Here is a 19,663-nt window from a genome sequence, read left to right on the forward strand (position 1 = left end):
ATGTGGAAATGAGAAGAGAGAAGGCTTTTGTAGTTAGGCCATTGCTATGCCTTTCCACATCCTTTTCTATGTGACCTAATGATGTTCTTGGCAAAAGGGTCTTCAACAAAGTGTCTTTGGAGAGATAACCTATTCCAATGAAAAGTAGACATTATTAAAATGTCAGGATTTCTGGGTTACAGTTCTGGTCAGTAAGTAGTACTGTTGTTTGAGGTACTTTTTATTATTAGATTATTATACGTAAAGATTAAAAACCAACAACAGCAATGCAGAATGCCGTAAAACCATATCTCTCCCTTGCTCTACCTCTCCAATTACCTAGTCCTTGTTCTTGTTATTTTTTAAAATGCTGCTTCTTATGGAGGTTACATCCTAGCTGTAAGCAACGTGCTGGTATGACTTTTTCTTGATTTATGAAACATAGGCATTATCATTTCCTGTCTATTGAAGATGAACATTTAGCTCACTTATATAACCCCAACATCCCCTCCTCTACTCAACCCTTAGTTAATATTTTAGTTTTCCAGTTGGTTAAATCTTTAGTACTTGTTTCAACAGCATATATGCTAAAATTGGAATGATACAGAGATTAGCACGGCTCCTGCTCAGGGATGACATGCAAATTAATGAAGCATTGTATATTTTTATGGAATATTGTTCACCCTTAAAAAAGATTGCACTTCTAACACATGCTATAACATGAAATACCCTTGAAGACATATGCCAAGTGAAATACGCCAGAGATAAAAGGACAAATATTATATGATTCTACTTACATGAGATACCTAAAGTAATCATATCATAGAGACAGAAAGTAGAATGTTTAGGCATTAATATCAGGGGCTGGGGAGAGGGGGCAATAGGAGTTCTAGTTTAATGGGTATAGAATTTTAGTTGGGGAAGATGAAAAAATTCTGGAGATGAATAGTGGTGATGGTTACGCAACAATGTGAATGTACTTAATACCACTGGACTGTATACACTTAAAAATTCTTAAAATGGTAAATTTTGTTATGTATGTTTTAGCACAGTAAAATGTATAAATATATCTCATATTTAACTTTTCTTTTAAAAATTTTTTTATTTTATGTTATTTTATGTTATTTTATTTGAGAGAGAGGGAGCATAAAGTGTGGGAGAGAGAGGGAGAAAGAGAGAGAATCTTAAGCAGGCTCTGTGTTCAACATAGTGCTCAATCCTGTGACCCTGGGATCATGACCTGAGCTGAAATCAAGTCAAACATTCAACAGACTGAGCCACCTAGGCACCCAACTTTTCTTATCTTTTGACTTTCGTATAAAATTATTATGTTTCTCCACATCTCAGCCTTCACCCTCATTGTACTAGAATAACTTCATATACAAACTATTCATAAAAGTATGTAGAAGCAGGGGTGCCTCAGTGGCTCAGTAGATTAAGCATCCGACTTCGGCTCAGGTCATGATCTTGTGGTCCGTGAGTTTGAGCCCTGCGTCAGGCTCTGTGCTGACAACCCAGAACCCAGAGCCTGCTTCAGATTTCTGTGTGTGTGTCTCTGTCTCTGACCCTCCCCTACCCATGCTCTGTCTTTCTCTGTCTCTCTCAAAAATGAATGAAATTAAAAAAAAATTTTTTTAAAAAGTATGTAGAAGCAATTGTTGCATACATTGGTGCTGTTCACAAATGATTTTTCCTCCCTCTTCATTGCTTGCACATGGAATTATTGAACTTTGTACCCCTTGTGGCTGGGGAAGCCAAGAGGCTAGCTTTGGCCAATGAACTGAGCAGCAGGGAAGCAAGTCATTGTCAGATCTGGGCATCGAACTGTTCAACTCTCAATCCTCTGCCACAGCAACTCAAAATTTGAGTTGGCTGTTTTCTGTGTTTGCTTGTTTTCTCTATACGTTCTGAGATTTCCTGATGTTATGTTTAGAGTAGGTATTTGTTTCACCCATTCTTGTGTATAAGCAGGGTACTCTTTAAATAGATTCATGTGCAAAATTTTCCTGTGTTTTATTTTGCTTATTCCTTCCCTTCTTTTTTCTGTTTTCTCCTTCCAGATCTCATATTTGTTGGATGTCTGGGATATGTGATTGTCCTCTTATTCCTTTTATATTTTACCACATATTTTCTGTTTCTTCATCCTTTTTGCTGTGTACCTATGCAGAGTTCTTTGATTTTTATCTTATTGTGTTTGGTTTTGGTTTTGGTATCATTTTTCAATCTCTCTGAGAATACTGATTAGATTTTTTTTCAAGTTTCTTCTCTTCAACGAGTTGCTTCTGTTTCCACGGGGAATATTTTGTTTATTTTGCCATTTTAATGCTGTTATTTTTCTTTATATGCCCGACTGATTATAAGTTATTTGCACATTTTTAAAACAGGAAGTACTGAGTTGACTTTTCCAGGGAGCGGATTGGATTTTTTCTGCTGTATTTGCATGCTTGTTTTCCTTACAAAAATTTCCCTTGAGTCAGGAGGCTAACCTGGCCAGGTCTGCACTTGAATCACTGAGGATCCAGGCTTTTGATAAGAGATTACTAAAATGGGAAGGAATTTATTCTCTGGTGCCAGCACCCAGCTAGTAGTCCTAATTCTAGCCACTCAATCCATTATATTTCTTAATGTTGGGGTCATTATTTTTGTTAGGGTGATCATTATTTTGCTTTATTTTCTTTTGCCTTGACTCATTGTGAGGTTTCTTGTACTCTTGTTATATCCATATAGAAATATAGGAGAGTGAGGAGAAGAGGAGGGAGGTGATTGGCTTCTCAATCTAGACACAGAATTTCAGTTAGACTTTCTATTTCTCTCTACCAATTTTGGCTCACGTTCATAATTCTACCCTCCATTCTCATTGATTTTATTCCAGACATTTTGGGAGTTCTGCCTAGAAGATTAGCTCCCTCTTTCCCTGCCATCCTTTACTGTGTTAACCTTGGGCTGCAGATTCCTCAGGTTTCTTTGTGTAACTGGATGGTTCTCATCCATTTTTCATCTCCAGAATGCTTTGAAATCTAATGTTGAATTGTGGTCCTTCTCCCATTCTCTTTCCTGTTAGGGTTTATGGGTTTAATTCTGTTTGTATTCTCTTTAATTTTAATGAGGAGTAGAGGCAAATGCAGAACTTGATCACCATGTTAAACCAGAGTTCACCCTGTGCACTTGCAGAACACCAAGGACTGCGTTGCACTTTGCGCATCTGCAGTGCCATCCAGTATGTTTTCATTGAGGGCCACATGTGATGAGCTGGGATAGCTAGAACACAGGTGGATATTTTTATTTCTTCCTGGAAACAAGGCACATTGACATCTTTTCCTGGTTTTTAAGCTATTTGAAAAGAACATTATAGGAAAATAGAAGGTGGATGTAAGTCAGGATTTGAATCAATAGAACTTTCTCTTGATAAATATATATTCTGTTGATATTTATATGTATAACATATATATAACTGGGTCTTGGGAAAAGTTGGATATAATAACCAAAACACAATTCCATTATTAAACTAAGAATTCTGTTTTTGAGTGTATCTAATTGCAATGACTTAATTAAAAGGAAACTAAAAAATATAATAAAAGTAGTAATTATCAGAAAAGCTAAAGAATTTTAGTAGGTTTTCTGTTTGCATTTTAGAAGATGTTGTATCTCAAAGAATCTTGAATTCAAGTTTTATTCTTGTAGTTTCCTGCATCTATAATTATCCCTCGAGTCGTTTTCCTCAGTTCTTGTAAGAATACATCTGGTGCTTCTGAAAAATATTTTCACAAGTGCTCTTGGGTGATTTATTGGTGCTTACATCCATCCTATGTTGGGTGTGTAAAATCGTGCCTACTCCAAATGTCCGGTGTCGACAGCAGCACGGTTTTTATAATCCATCCAAACCTCCCTTCTGTCCACCTGCTTTCATTAACTCATACTGCTTTTGCCCTCCCTAAACTCCCAGGGTATTCATGATGCAGTCTGGTTCCTGTTATACACCTCAGCATTCCTCTCCCTTTGATACCTCATTTGAATTGTCTTCTCATTTATATCAACCTTGTTTGTCCTGTACACAATCACATGTCCAAAACTCTTTTGAGTCCATATTTCTTAACTTTTTTTTTTTTAAGATTATACCGATGGGTACAATCCAACGTAGATGGGGAGAAGGAGCAAAAGAGGTTTCTTTAATTTGAGCTTTGGGCATCAAGCCAGAATCAAATCCTGGATAGCATCTAAGGAGAAAAACTGTTGGTCAAAGCCAAATACTTGCAATACGAGGTATGTGAAGGGCTGGAGAATACTGGAGCAGGGAGAAATAGATTGGAAAAAGTCAACTGAAAGTGGCCTACATGATTATCAGAGTTAAGGGCTAGAGTTCTCAGCTGTGCTTTTTTACACAGTGATACTTTGTAAAATAGAATATATGAAATTAAAATCTGAGTCTCACCCTATATATTATCCATTGAAAATCAAATATGATTTATGTGCTTTCAAAGATCTAATAGACATAAGCTATGCAATGCATTATAGTAAAAATTATGGAAAATTTGATACTGACTAAGGCATTACCCTCAAAGAAACCTGTTATATGGCAGGAGAGAGATATGTATATTTAACAACGGAGTGGTGGTACAGAAAAAATAAATGACGATATTTTGTAAGTGGCATTATAATTGTTTGGAACTGAAAGTATACAATATATTTATGATGGTGGTTTATTTTTTTTCCATCCTAGCCCTTGGACCCACAAAATCAAGGCAATGCTTACTCTCACTGGGGAGCACATGTTAAGATGAGAAATAATGATAGCTTGCCAACTAGTTCTATCATGGTTCATGGCAGGACATAGTTTCGATTTATTGAAAGTGTGCTGAAGGTGGCCAGAACAGAAGTTCCTGTTAATCACTCCTCTTTGCCTATAAAATGAGAATACTTCCTTAATACAAATATTTCAAATTATGCCAGCTGGCAGATCATCTCGCCTAACTACAATCTTTCCATTGATTTCTCACGGTAGAACTTGAAGATATTTTTTCACTCCTCCAGTCCTCTTTGAAAAGTATCAAAAACCATGAATCACCACTGATCTTTCAGTTCAGTGCTGGATTTTTTTTTTAGATAACTATACCTTTTAAAGCATTTTGTTCACTAATGTGTTTGTTTAGACACCTACACTATATTTCATTTACAATAAAGTCTCCCATTTAGCCATTTTGCCAAAGGAAAGGTCATTCTGTGGTTAATGTCACTCATTAGAGAGAATCTCCAAACCATTGTTATATATGGCTTAGTTCTTCTACTGAGAAGAGCTGGTGCGTGTGTGTGTGTGTGTGTGTGTGTGTGTGTGTGCGCGCGCGTGCGTGTGTGTGTTTTCCCAGTGTCATCACCTTCAGTGTTCTAAGAATCTGTTAAATGCCTGCATTTCTAGCTTCTAGGTGCACAGAGTAACAGAAAGAAATGTCTTCCTGTAACAATAGCATGCAACATAGGTTGCAGTGCCCGTAACCCAGATTAGGTTGATTGGAACCTACTTTGAATTGTGAGGTTGGATGAATTATGAGGAAGGGAGAGACTCTGCAGTAGGGCTACCAGCCTGAGCATAGCACAACTTAAATTTAGGGGCAGCACTTGCAAAGATGGCAGTAAATAGGGCTCTGCAATCTGGTGGAGGTCTTCCACCATAGATTCTTTGGTCCAGATACACGAAAAGTAAATCCTCAGTTTGTTTAGAGAAAGGTAGCATCCCATTGCTACATAGTACAGAGAGTAGCATCAGATATTCAAGCTATTCCATATTTATGATATTAGCATTTACCTATAGGAAAAATAGAATGTTTCAAATTGAAATTTCAGTCTCTTCCCATCCATTGAAATCAAACATGAATGATTCATTAATTTATCAGAGATACAATGGGCACATGTTATATACAATTCATTCTGCAGATGTTATAGAAAATTCAATGGTTAATAAAGCAGTGGCCTCAGCGGATCTGGCAGAAGAGTAAGATAAGTACACATTTGACAGAGTGGTGAAAAAGAAGAGGGGTAGTGTGAGTTGATCGCAGATGTTTCTAGCCTCAGGATTATAAAACAGAAATGCAGGTTTTATGATTGTGATGTAGACCACATATAATACAGACCAGCAACATAAGTGATGACAGACATCCTTGCATTCACGGAGCATTCAGATATCTTTTCATAGGTAAGTCTTTGTGTCTTCAGAGATGATACTGTGTGGCTTTAGACAAATAACAGACACCAAAACACACACACACACACACACACACACACACACACAGACATATGTAATTTTTAAAATATTTGTTTTTGAGAGAGAGAGAAAGAGAGCACACACACGAGAGAGCATGAGCAGGGGAGGAGAGAGAGAGAGGAAGACAGAGTCCGAAGCAAGCTCTGCACTATTAGCACAAAGCCCGACGTGGAGCTCAAACTCACGAACCTGTTAGATTGTGACCTGAGCTGAAGTCAGAAGTTCAACTGACTGAGCTACCCAGAAGCCCCCAAATATTTTTTAAATATATAAATATGGATAGTAATGCAGTGTGTTTTTAGAAATGTGAATAAATTATGATGAAAAATAAAGGATGGATGGATGGATAGGTAGGTATGTGGAGAGAAAGAGAGAGACAGAAAGTTAGGAGGGGTAAACGATAAAGGGACAATTTTAATCTTAGTGTTAAATCCACAGTTATGAGACAGAATTGATTGATTGACTAAATGTAATTTTATTTCAACTTTTAGCATCCAGGATAGTTATAGTTGTTTGGACCAAAAACTCATTTTTTAAAAGTTTATTTATTTATTTTTGAGAGAGAGCGCAAGCAGGGCAGAGGCAGAGAGGAAAGGGGGAGAGAGAGAATCCCAAGCATGCTCCACACTGTCAGTGCAGAGCCCAATGCGGGGCTTGAACTCATACAGTGAGATCATGACCTGAGCCAAAATCAAGAGCAAGACACTTAACTGACTGAGCCATCCAGGCACCCCCCGCCTCCGCCAAAACTCATTTTAATCTCTGATGTTGTCAGTGATGTGTTAAATTTCATAAGAGGTAAATTTCCTTGTAGAAGTGCTATGTGCCTGATGAATGATATGGTGACAATTCTCCCAAAGTCTCCATTAAGCTAACCTTTTTTCCATTTTTTTTTAAATAGGAAAATAGAATCGTGATTAATTTATGCATTCATTATTCTTCCAGTGAACAGAAATTTGCTCTTATTGTACTTCATAATATGTAAAAAACTGAAGCCAAGTTTTCTTAAATATGTTCATAAAGACATTTGTGTTACAGGCAAAGAAGTAAATATTGATAAAAATAAAAGTACAAATCATTCTTTAATTGACACATAACCTTGTTTTCCCCCCATTCTTTAGTCCTCTCTTCAACAGAGCTCCAGAATTTGATTCAATCTGGAATCATGTTCCGCTACACTAGCTCCCCGAGCTAGCCAATTATCTATGAAGGTTTCTTCTTGGATGCCCTCAGTTAGCTCTGTTCACTCAATGGAAAACTTGTGGTACTGAATTCATTCTAAATGACAGGCAGAAAAATCTGTACTATTTGAATGGCAACTTAAATATACAAAGCAAGTTATTTGATTTAACTTAACTTAAATTAATCTAATTTAGCTGTCAAAGACCCAACAAAGATGCTTAGTGTTTCATGTGGTATCTGTTTGATATATAGAGGGGTGTGTGTGTGTGTGTGTGTGTGTGTGTGTGTGTGTCCAAATGTGTATGTATAAGAGAGAGACCGTACAAGCTTCCTGTATCTTTGCAATGAAAGTTGTTTTATTGTTTTCTTTTGTAAAAGTAAGAGAAAAGCAAATTTTTATTAAGCTATATGAAGTTGTAAAATTTGGTAGAAACTGTTTTCATCATACATTCTATCATATAGCATCCAATATTATTCCTTAGAAGTCTTTCTCTCTATTCAGGATTCTATTGTAACTATGCTTAGACTACCTATCTACCAAGCACAGAACAACAACAAATTGAAAGAAGAATTGTCTTTGCTATAGTCTCTACCATAAAGATTCAGCCATTCAATAAATCCATCAGTCAAATATCAAATAAAATCTGTTCACCTCTAATACACCTAGTTCTATGCCAATAATGGCAGAAGTTTGAAAACATGTAACATAATTCCTGACCTCAAGAAAGTTTTTCAAGATTGTCATTTACTCTTTTGAAAATCCAAAGTACTTACTAGGACACATAACTTTAAAATGACAATGTGAGAATGACCAGGAGTGCTTTAGGAATTTAAAAAAAAAAAAAAAAAAGAGGGTTTAACTGAGGAGACTACATAAGAGATGTGAGAAGTAAAATATCCAGCTGTTCAGTAGAGTTGATTTCCCTCTGGAAAGAAGCATCCTCTACAAAATTGCAAAATGGATGTCACAATATGGGTAAAAGATCTTATTTCATAGTAAATACAAGAGTGGTGATAATGAGTTGAGGAAGAGGAGAAAAATGTAGAGCAAAATGTGGCGGTTATTAATGTAGGCAAAAATTTACCTCAAACTAGAACAGTGTTTTCCTCAAAAATAAAATTCCAGAGAATCTCTAATAACCTGATCTCAAAATAATTTCTCAGTAATAGTTGAGACATAATGTTATCATTCACAAGTAATTTCTTGGATGACATCTTGAGGTAACTTCCCCACGCTCTTCACCTGCCCCGCCTTCCCCCACAGATGGGTTCCCCGAGATGGCTGCAGTATGGTGCAGGCTGTGCTGAGTATTGATGACATTGCATATATAGGTTGTGAATATGTAGAGGAAAAGGGTGTCTGAAAAGCCTTCATAGGGAGACACCAAACCAAAAAAGAAATGAATATTTATTTAACTGCTTATTTTAGAGAAACCCATTCTTTAAAAAAAAATTTTTTAATGTTTATTTTTGACAGAGAGGCAGAGTGTGAGCGGGGGAGGGGCAGAGAGAGAGGCACACACAGAATCTGAAGCTGAGCTGACAGCTCAGAGCCCGACACGGGGCTTGAACTCACGGACCGCGAGATCATGACCTGAGCCGAAGTCGGACACTCAACCGACTGAGCCACCCAAGTGCCCCTAGAGAAACCCATTCTTAATCAACAGGATGAATATGGGGGGAATGAGAGAAAAGCAAGGGAATTTGAAATAGAAGTGGTAGACAGTGAAAAGATACCAAGAATTTCCTGAAGGATATTTGCAATGAATATTGAAGGAGTGAGAAGGTAGTCATTGAAATCACCCAACTGCTATGGGAAGTTGCACTGAACATTCAAGCGGGAAAGGTAAAGACAGGAAAATAAGCTTAATAGTATTGTTTTCATCATGCACAATTTGAGCTGGCTTCAAGACTTAACTTGTTTTATATAAATTAACTTCATTCCATAATTCTGTACCAAATTTTGAGGCATTAAGATCCTTCAAAATAGTAAAGTTGGAAATTCTCCTTCTGGCTTCCCATGCATCTATTGCACTAGTGTTAGAATTTAGCTAGAGACTGCCTTGTATTGTTTCTCTCTGCTTTATATTCATCAGTCAGCCGTAGTTCACTTTGAGTGTGTATTTGGCAGTATGCAAAAGTTATAAGCAAGAATTGGCCCCATCTTTTAGCAGCTAGTTATCTGGTAGATGAGATAAAATTTACAAATATGAAAAGAATAAATGATGATCTCATTACAGTTGTATTCCCAACATGTAGAATTTGCATTTGCCTGTCACATGGTAATAAATGAACGGTGTCTTAGACCACAAAACTTTGTTGGTCACAGAGGAGGCAGACCTAGCTCTTGGCAAACTCTCTAAATTGCCAAAATGGGAATGACTGTACAGGTTTCTTGCTTTGTTCAGAATCAGTTTTCTATCAAGAGGGATGTGCTTGCTCTCTCTGTATAAGTACCTTTAAATTTTTCAGCTGTTTTTTTCCTCGTATGTATGTGAATATGTAATATAACATATATATAATTATTATATGTATAAAATCTACTGGAATAATTGAGTATGTGGTAAAGAATTGAGCAAAGCCCCATTGAGATGGCAAGTCTCAACAAATGGCTGAATTGTCACTCATTTGTTGAGTGTTTCAGCCTAACTACTATTTGTGGAGGTTCCTTGAGAACAATTGAATCTTCAAACGCCATGTAAGTGTATCTGCCATAAAGCCTAATTTAGAGCTTTGAGTGCATGGTGTTTAAATATATTTATTTAGTCAATAAATGGGCCAGGATACTCAGCCGTCCTGATCAGAGAGGCCCTGATATGCCATATTCACATTGGTGTTTCTCTCCTGGTCCACATGTCCCTCTTCATAATCTTCCCCTTCTTTATTCATCCGAACCTTGGTTTTGTAGACTATAACTTGAAATTGTAAGTGAATTTTTACAGACTATCTACTGTTCCTTTGCCAGCTCCCTTATCCTTGTCCTTGTGTCCAGTTGACTAAATGTATGTGCTGCTTGTAAGAATGGGTTGCGGTTTCTGACTAACAACCAACGCTGGTCCAGATGAGTACCTCTCAGGCCAGAGTCCTGTCTCTGGTTTGTAGCTTGTAGGAGATTGTAAAGTAGAAATGGAGCCATGGACTCCAGGTTGTGTCAGCAGTTCTTGCAATGGTACTCACTGTGGACCATACAAAGTAGCCAACTCTAAAGGTAGAAAGCCAAGAATCCTGGACATTTGAGCTCAGTGATGCCAGTTATTTGGGCATTTTTAAATATTTTAATTATTTGTTGAGTTTTTTTTAACTCCTCTTTCCACTGGCATACCATTAAACATCATTGGAAGTACCACAACTTGAATATGGACTGCTAAAAGATTGCAACCTAGCATTCAAGAAATGAAAAAGTAACATATTTTTGAGTTCCAGATAATATATGAAGTAGGTTCCCATGTGATACAAATAGATATGATGTGAGGCTAAAGGCAACATTTACACTTTATATATAAAAAGGAACTGGGTTAATTTGTTTTTCATTCATTTATTCATTCAAAATTTTGTTCCTTAGCTCATACTCTGTGGTTGATACTGTGCTTAGTGTTGACTATTAAGTGTAGTTTCTGCTTATATGATGCACAAATTTTGATGTTAATGCATAATAGCTTCTCTACACACAAAATGAGGGAATTCCTGGCAGTTATAGAGAACTGGCAATATTTTTTAAATAATAAAATACTAAACACAAGCAAAAAGTCTGGAATTCCCACATGGCAATAGTGGCTGGAAAAGGCAATTAAGAGAGTGAAATCATGGTAGTAGTCGGTACTTGATCGTAAAAGAGGCAACTTCAACATGGCAGAATCACCTCCTCTGATTATTAATAAATAAATATTGACGTTAATTTAGCACTTTCCATCTTCAAAGCACTTTACAATTATTAATTAGTCCTCTTAGGACTATTTGAAATATAATTTCTAAAGTTTGCATTTAAATAGGGTATTCATGATGCTGTTTTTTTTTTTTTTTTTTTTGCTTGAAGTAAAAGAGCATTTTTTTTTCAGTTGTCAGAATTTTAATTTTTTCTAGAATCAAAGACAGTAAGATGAATATCGTTAAATAGACATTGCAGGAAAAATTATCTCAGGACGTTGAGTATGGGGCCATGCGAGGCTGCATTTGCATGTTCCCACAACAATGGACCAAGGTCATGGTTCAGTTTCCCTATAGGCCTTCTCCAAGGAGAGGTACTTTCAGATTGTCAAATGAACCTGCTTTTGCATCCAGACCTTCGAACAGTGCGTCATCTCTGCCTGGAACCGCTACTCAAAGTGTGGCCATTCTTCTTTGGCCTGCTAATTCCTAAGCATCTCAGTGTTATATTTTATAATGGAGAAGTATTTCCTAAACTTGAGAGTCCTTTTTATCGTGCAACAAATTTTCATGAAGTTGCCAAATAGAAAATTTAAAAAATACAAACATAGATCCCTATCTTATAGCTCATGGATTAACAAGAAGACCAAGATTATATGAATAACCACTGTACAGTATAACAAGTATTTCAGGAAATACACTTTTCTGAATTTTATTTTACAAAAAAAGTTGGGGGAGAAGTGTAGAGAGTTCTCATATAGTCCCTCAACACTCACCTTATTTACTCTATTAACATCTCGCACTAAAGTGGTTTATTTATTAGAATTGATGAGTCAGCATTAATACATTATTATTAACTAAAGTCCTTGGTTTCCATTAGGTTTCACTCTTTATGCTGTACATTTTATGTGTTTTGACAAATGTATAGTGACATGTATCTGCCATTACAGTATCATGCAGAAGAGTTTCTCTTGTTACATGTTCTTGTGTGACAGTTAATACTAGTTTGACTTCTCTGTGAGCACTCCCCTTTCTCACAGATACACTTACATTTCGAGGTGATTGTGTCCCTTTGCTGACTGCTTGGACAAACACTGAGACATCAGTCTTCTTAGTTCCAGTGAGCAGGGAGTCTCTTTGCCCCCAGAGAAATTCATTTCATTCATCTTGACTGGAAGATAAGAAAGATCAGGTCTAAGGGTTGGTGAAGAAAGGAGGACATTTGCAATTTAATTCTGTGTGACTTATAAGGGGCCTCCTGAAATGTGTCTGTCGTGCATCCTGTCCAATTAGGGAGTATTTTGGCACCTCTTTTTGTTTGCCATACCTATCACCTCACTCACCTCTACACTGTTCAGGATCATCACGGGATCCACGGTGGCACCTACCCTGTCTGTGAAGCTGTAAATGATTCTACCAATTATCAGTGGAGAATTACCTCTATATTTTGGAAAGGCAGCTTGCAGTATATTTAACAAAAGCAGATACACTGGCTTATGTCTGTTTCTTTTTTTAAAGGTCCATGAACTATAATCCCCCACTTAGTATACAGGGTCAATCTTCCCATATCATCTTAGGCATTACATTGCTTTGTGATTATTTGTCTACCTCTCTCTCCCCTTCTAGACTGCAAGTTCATAATGGGAAGAAACAATTGTTTTTTTACTTATTCTTGAGCCCTTCAATAATTTGAATTTTGCCTGCTACATGATACTCTCAGTTTTTGAATGAACTTAAGACAAAAATAAAAACAAATTCAAAAAAAAGATATGGGGAGAATAAATATACTAGAAATTCAGTTTTCTGTAATCCTTCAAGGAGATGTTTTAAACACAATTTCTAACTTTACTACCCAATCTTTACTTGTAATTAATTTATAATGGCACAGAAAAGATGAAAGGAAGGAGAATGTATGCTTGTGCTTTGCAATATCGTGGCCCACATATTGGTCACAATATTATATGTGTCTTAAATTCAGCCTCTTTCTATCCTTAAAGATATCCTCTAGATGTGATGTTAAATAATTGAGGATAGACACTGATTACAATAAGGGTAATTTTCCGTCCCCCCCATCCCCCCAGTAAGGAGACCCACTCTAGTAGCTCATGGAGAAGACTTCAGACACCATTCAAAGAACCTGAAATCTACCCAGAGATTCATGGCTTCCTAGAGGATCAATGGTAAAGACTTCCTGTTTACCTTTGGGCATCCTTTGGAAAGCTCTTCCTGTTACCCTACTATGTCTGGACCAGGTACCTCTATTAGGACCCCATTAGCCTGTTGCAGCCTCTTTCATTTTCCTCTCATTTTTGATTATAATTGCCTGAATACTTGCCCATTTTCTCCACCAGGCTTTAGGCTACATTATGACCTGGCTGAAGTCGGACGCTTAACCGACTGCGCCACCCAGGCGCCCCATGACAAGAAGCCTGTTGGTCTTGCTTAGTGTTTCATCACTTATGCCTAGCTCAGTGTCTGGAACATAATATAGGAGGAAGGAAGGAAGGAAGGAAGGAAGGAAGGAAGGAAGGAAGATGGGAGGTAAGGAAGGAAGGAAGAAGGGAGGGAGGAAGGAAGGAGGGAGGGAGGAAGGAAGGGAGGAAGGAAGGAAGGAAGGAAGGAAGGAAGGAAGGAAGGAAGGAAGGTAGGTGGAAGGGAGGGAGAAAAAAGAAGGAAGGCAAGTCTTATCTAGAAATAAACTTTCTCTAACAAGTCTTGGTACATTAAAGCTTAAATGTTTCTCATAGAATCTTGACTCAATAAAAGCGCCCTGATGTTTCAAGAAAAACAAAATGCCTACATAGCAAGGGAAACTAGCTGCCCCACAGCTCCTTTAGAACCTTCTTCGACGCTATGATTAACCTTGATATTGCCTTCCCATCTGAATGACTTATATTGGATGACAATGGATTAACTGACCTCAGCTGTAATTTACTGCTGTGTTCCATGCAATACCTAATCACTACAGCCAAACATGGAGATGTTCCTAGAACTAACAAACAATGTGATCCTGTGTTTGCATGTACCATTACCTTGATACCTTTTTCTTGGTTGACTATGGACCATATCGGCTTTACATCTTTTCTACCATCTGAGATGAGTTTAATGCACTTATATCTTGTGGGCATTGTTATTCATACTGGGAAGACTATCTCCTTTCACTTACTATGTATTTCCTTATTTTATACCTATCATTCATGTATCTTATTGTTCATATTAACTAAGGCAGGGATTATGCTATATATTGCTTTTTTACATCTCTTAATAAGTAGAAATATTATGTGAAGCATAATAGGTGTTAAATATTTTCTAAAATGATGAGATGCATAAGAAATAAAGGGAATTTTTCTATCATGAATAGAAATATTTCTTTCTAATTCAGTTCATATGTACTCCTTCCAAACCTCTAAGATTCTGGGATTTATATTAAGAATTTCAGAAATTAGGGGCACCTGGATGGCTCAGTTGGTTAAGCATCTGACTCTTTGTTTTGGCTCGGGTCATGATCTCAGAGTCATGAGATCCAGCCCTGCATTAGGCCCCACATTGGGCTCTGTGCTGAACATGGAGCCTGCTTAAGATTCTCTCTCTCTCTCTCTCTCTCTCTCTCTCTCTCTCTCTCCTCTCTCTCTCTCTCTCTTTCTCTCTCTCTCTCTCTCTCCTTCTCTTCTCTTTCTCCCTCTCTCTCTTGCCCTTCCTCCACTCTCTCATGCACATGCTCTCTCTCTCTCGAAAATAAAAAAAAAATTAAAAAAAAAAGAATTTAAGAAATTCAAGAAATAGTTTTCAAAAACCAGTGGCTACATTTGTATGTATATCATAAGTGTTTTCGTTGGCTCAGAAAAACCCCACAAAAATATAAAGCGCTTGTCCAGTTTCTTTTTATGTCAGACATTGAACTCTGGACTTAAAAGATGACATCACAATCCATGTACTCTCCTTCCCTGTCACCACCCACACAGTGCTCCACCCTCATTGATGTCCCAAATGGCATCTAGCAGAAGAAAGGTCAGAAACAAAAAACTTCAAGTTCGAAAGATTTAAAGGCAGGTTATCAGGAGTTGGACTGGAGCCCCAAACCATGCAGGCTGTAAGGTCAGAGCTTAACTGTTTTTCCATTTTATTGCTCAAGGACAAGAGAACTTGATACATGAGACTCCAGCCCTGTAAACCGTCTACTGAGGTAGCCATTTTATCACGTATGGTTGCAAGTTGAGTACTGACCACACGATTTAAATCGACAGTAGCAGGGCCCTGGTGGGGATGTGAGAAGCAGTGTCACACACAACATTCTTTTCCTAATTATTGGGACCTGGACAGGTGGCAGGAAGGGAATGAGGGGTGAGGTGGGGGGAGAGGGAGGGGCGGGGAGGCACAGTGACATTTCCCATCTCAGGAGTACAAGATTCATTACCTCTGATGAAAAGTCACCAGGCTGCGGTGAGTCCTGACATACTCCGTGACAGGAGAAAGTGACATGGCCGTTTGACATTCAGGGCTAGAAGGTTGCCGGTCTGTAATCACTAGTTAAAATTGAATCTTGTACATTGCACCCTGCCAGCACAGCTCAACTCTTGATAATTATTTGGATGCTACTGTATTTGGATTTTATTTCCCCAGCAGAGAGGGGAAGTTGGATTTATAGTTTACTGCTGGGTTAAGATTGGAACAGGCTAGATCTTTTTTATGGTTAATATGGCAGAGCCAAATAAATCTAGAGATGTTTTTGTCCCCATTTTAATTCTAAACCACTTGGGGATGGGGGTGGGGAGCCACAAAGGAATCAAAGGGTACGTCTTCTAATTTTCCATGAACAAGCTACAATTCTGTCTGCTAATGTTTTCCTCTTTTTTCATTTCACTTCATGATGCTTTAAACCAGCCATCTGGACATGGACAGGGCTGGGAAATACCATTTTGCAACAGCTATAGCCTGAGCAGCCACATGGATGAGGACATAGATGGTCAATGCCACTTAACAACCACTTCTTTTTTACCTGGGGGTCAAGAAAAGGACAAGAGAAATGTTTTACAGTAGGTCATTTTAGCATAATTACAGAGTAGCCTTTATCTGTTGATTTGCATGCAGGCATGCTGTGATTCCAATCAGAATATTTTCTCCCTTCACTCCTACCTCAAGGCACGGAAGCTTCTAGTCATCGCAGGAGCACAGACTGCATATTCACCCTATTAAGTGCAGAAGGATCCCCAATGTCTGGTTTGACACGCTCAACGTAGCATTTTGAGGAGTCACAAGCCACATGTATATAGAAGGGTGAAATGATCACCAAGGCTCACTTTATAGACAGAATAAGTGTTGCCTGTGCACTAGGGTTTAGCTGGGCCCTGGGAAGCAGGCATACTGGCCTGATCAAAATATCTTTACCACTAATCTCCCTCAATGTCTAAAAGTCCATTTTTAGAAAAGCATCAATTTAAATGAAAACATTGTGTCTGCAAGGGTTACCAAATAATATGTCACCATTATTTCTTGGAGAGAAGAATATATACTCTCAAACACAGCCAAAGACATAAAACATGGTGGAAATTTTGTTGGGAAAGATCAACAAGACCTGGTCCTAGTGGCCTCAAGGATTGGCATTCATTGTTCTAGGGCATTCCCTCTGGACCTGGGGTTGACTCGCAGCCTTGCTGGTGCTGAAACCTGATTTGTTAGTTGATTGTGGTCCCATCACTTACAGAGACATATTGTCACGTACACATGCACTAAGTTTCTGGGATTGTTTTATGGAACCAGAATGTTTACTTATGTAAGTTCATGGTGAGAAATAATAATACAACAGGATTTGGAACATGCGGAGGTCACATGACAAGTGTGGAGATTATAAGTAAACCAGCCAGATCCTAAACAAAAGCTGTGTTGGTGATCAAGGAATCACCAGGGAAGTAAAGGTTAATTCAACTCTTCACTCTCTTACTGATAGAGTAGGTATAGCCACAGCTGTCTTCTCCCAATCCAGGACTGCCTTAAGGAGCAGAGATATTCAGCATACTTAGTGTAAAGCTCACTTTTTCCTGAATAGTGCTGGGATGGGCACTGCTAACCACTGATTGTTCCCTTTCCTTTGTTCAGTCTTCAATAGTAAACACCACCCCCTCTGCCCACTTTCTACTTCTTACCAGAGAGATTGTGTTGATCTCAGAGCTCAGCTTTCTGAAGGCAGTCTCATATTTTCCTGCTTTTTTAGTCACTTTCAAACACAAGTACTTTAATGTGAATAAATTAAATGTTTTCATTCCACTAGAAAATGCACTGATACTAACGGGGTATCCCCTTTTGTCCAAAAGGTGTCCACTTTTGTCCATAGTGGGAGTTTCTAAACAGGGAAATGTCTAGGGAAGTAAGTGAGTTTTGAGAAGCTTGGCAATAAAGTAACAGAATGAGAATACTGGGGGAAGGACATGAGCAACTAAAAGAAAAGAAGAAGATGAAGAGGAAGAGGAAGAAGGAGAAGAAGAGGAAGAAGGAGAAGAAGAAAAGGGATGGGAAGGGGAGGGGAAGGAAGTGGAAGGGAGGGAGGAATGAAGGAAGGAAGGAGGAAGGAAGGGAGGAAGAAAGGAAGGAAGGAAAAGAAGGGAGTGCTCAGATATATCAAGAAGGTTGAAGTTTTGCCTATAATCTAATGGAGACTGAGTAAGGAGTCACTTGAAGGCTATGCTTGCTGAAATGATAGTCTTGTCAGTAATGAAAAGGATGTATCTGGGTTGGTTAGATGGGGTGTGGTTAAAGGATTAAACTAATTTTTTTAGTAATGTCTCACTTTACTAATCCTAATTGTAGAGACTAAATTAAGGGTAGTTTCCCTTTTTCTATGGGTAATAGTTGCCTTTACTTGGGAAAAATAATCTCCATTATTCCTTGTCTAGGCCACAAGGCAAAAATGTAAAGCTGCAACTAATAAAGGATTTCATCAGCAGTATTGCTCATGGCAAACTGAAGGGCAGACTTCCTCTTCTCATGGTTGGGAAAGGACCTCCTCCTTTTCTCTCCCAAATGAAACCCCACAGAGGCCCCCTCTTCCATGAAGTCTGCCCTGACTAATGAGCACAGTGGATCTTCTCTAAATTTCTATAGAGTTTATCCTTCTTGTGTAAGTGTATCACCTATGCTTGGTTTTAAATTTTTTTCTGTTTCCTCTTTGTACATCTTGCTTGAATGAGCAGCCTGGAGGTAAGTTTCAGAGACCTACAATTAGTCTTTTCACCTCCTAGAAACTCAATTTTCTTATCTATTAAGATGAAGAAAAGGGAATATGGATCTGAAAGGTCTGTTCCAGTTCTGTTATCATATGAAACCATGTTGTGTTTCCCTTGTCCTTCTCCCTGAAGGGAAGTACGTTTTGCTTTGTGTAGTTTGCACAACCCTGTGCTCAGTCCAGTATAAACAGAACATCAGAAGCGGAATGCTTGGTACTAGACTCCATGTACACCACAGGCACATACAAGAGGCAGCCCTCCAAATACAGCAACACGAGCAAGAGCTCAAACCAGTAAAGTCATCTTATGACGTGACTCTGTTGGCTCTGCAACTAGAACATAGGAACTCTGTGTTTTCTAGAACCAAATTGTAGGGTGTTTGCTTGTTTGTTTGTTTGTTTGTTTCATGTTTTTATTTTAAAATGTTGTTATGGGCACACTCTTTTCAGCCTCATCCTATTTTTGTATGTTTCTGAGGAGATCAAGCTCTCCGGAGCTTTCTACTCCTACGGCTCCCAGTTATGAGCTTTCCCTGTAGCTCTTGATGCAATTAGCATCCTGGAATATTGAACAGAAGTAATTTTATTGTGCAATCAAGAATACTTCAGCTAAAGCCAGGTATTAGCTATTGGTGAACACTGAAAGAAAGGAAGAATATGAGATGTAACATTGTTCACAGGTAAAAAGAACATAAGCCTGAAAACACCCAGGAAAAGATGGCTTGTATTTGGATATTTTTATTATTATTTTAACATGCATGCTAGTGTTCTTTTGAAGAATATTGATTACATTCATTGGCATTACACATTTGGGGTTAAAATTATCAATATCCCATTGAACAAGGGAGATAAAGAGAGAATTTGTGGAGCCTCAGGTGAAGCCCAAAGATTGGCCCAGTGGATTTGGATAGATTTTCTTTACTTTCCTCCCAATCTGACAGAGTCACCCGAGAAGGAAGATTTTTGTTGCTGAGCAGGGTCGGAACTTACTACTCATTTTAGGAATATGGGGAACCGGAGTCTCTTTTTTTCCCCCCAAAAGTTCCCTGGCAATGCCATCTGATAACTTAGCAGCAAACACTTTCCCCTTACCTTCCTGGGGACTGTTAATTCAAATGCAGAGGGAAACTCAGGTTTGCCTTTTACGCCACCCTCTTAATCAAAGTGAT

The 19,663-nt window shown here is 38.2% G+C and overlaps 1 long non-coding RNA gene and 1 other non-coding gene across 2 annotated transcripts; both read left to right on the forward strand.

The window, feature by feature from the left end:
• The first annotated feature begins 542 nt into the window (after positions 1-542).
• Positions 543-646, forward strand: LOC132666192 (U6 spliceosomal RNA). Its single transcript, XR_009604557.1, has one exon. It is a non-coding gene; the product is annotated as a U6 spliceosomal RNA (small nuclear RNA).
• Positions 647-15,229: 14,583 nt separating this feature from the next.
• LOC132665114 (uncharacterized) lies at positions 15,230-18,086 on the forward strand. Its single transcript, XR_009603979.1, has 3 exons — positions 15,230-15,373; positions 16,160-16,311; positions 17,587-18,086. It is a non-coding gene; the product is annotated as an uncharacterized LOC132665114 (long non-coding RNA).
• Positions 18,087-19,663: the final 1,577 nt, after the last annotated feature.

Source organism: Panthera onca, chromosome D3 (genome assembly GCF_046562875.1).
Source record: "Panthera onca isolate mPanOnc1 chromosome D3, mPanOnc1 haplotype 2, whole genome shotgun sequence".
Lineage (NCBI taxonomy): Eukaryota > Metazoa > Chordata > Mammalia > Carnivora > Felidae > Panthera > Panthera onca.